Raw genomic sequence first — 857 nt, 5'->3', positions numbered from 1 at the left:
GCCTGCAGGGTGTGTAGTGATGTCACTTCTCAACTGACCCGATGTGTCCCTTCTACCTGACCCCTTCTCCTTTTCTATGTAAAAAAAAAAAAAAAAAAAAATTTACTTGGAAGTATAAAGAAAGGAATGATAATGACACAAGTAGAGAACCACAAAATAGAAAAGAGAAAAAAATGAACAAGGCCAAAAAAAGGTGAATAAAATATTTTTTGAAAGGATGAATAAAATTGATAAACCCCTAGCAGTGTGTCCTCCTCTCACCGATCGGGAAGCTGAGCGCCAGGCGAGGGGAGGTCTCGAGGACTGGGTACCAGATCACATAAGCGGATCAGAGGGGCTGAGAAACTAGGAGAAGATTGCACGGTTAGTAGCGGCCAACCTGGGACTGCGGCTCCAGAATCTCCTGTCATACAAGTGGGGAAACAGGGGCACAGAGCGGTTAAAGCAAAGATGGTGAAGCGAGTGACAGGCAGGTGGGGATTTGAACCCCCGCAGCCAGGCTTGAATCTGTGTCTGCAAAAAGACACTTTTTAAATAGAGGCACAAGCGCTCAGCTCAGTGAGTTCTGAGCAGTGCACACACACCTGTGTGGCCACCCTCTCGATCAAGCTCTAGAAGAACTTTCTGGGGATGGAAACGTTCTCAAGCTGTGCTGTCTGATTCGGCAGCCATCAACCCCGTGCGGCTCCTGAGCAGTAGAAATGCAGGTGGCGTGACAAAGAAACTGGATTTGTAATGTCATTCAAATTTAACTAACTCATATTTCAACATCCGCAGGTGGCGCGAAGCTACCGTATCGGACAGCTCAGGGCTGGGACTCATCAGCACCACGGACAGCTCCCTCTGGGGCGGGGCCC

The sequence above is a fragment of the Pteropus vampyrus genome, unplaced genomic scaffold (genome assembly GCF_000151845.1).
Source record: "Pteropus vampyrus isolate Shadow unplaced genomic scaffold, Pvam_2.0 Scaffold602, whole genome shotgun sequence".
Lineage (NCBI taxonomy): Eukaryota > Metazoa > Chordata > Mammalia > Chiroptera > Pteropodidae > Pteropus > Pteropus vampyrus.
The sequence above is the reverse complement of the archived record's forward strand: the minus strand, read 5'-3'. Positions refer to the sequence as shown.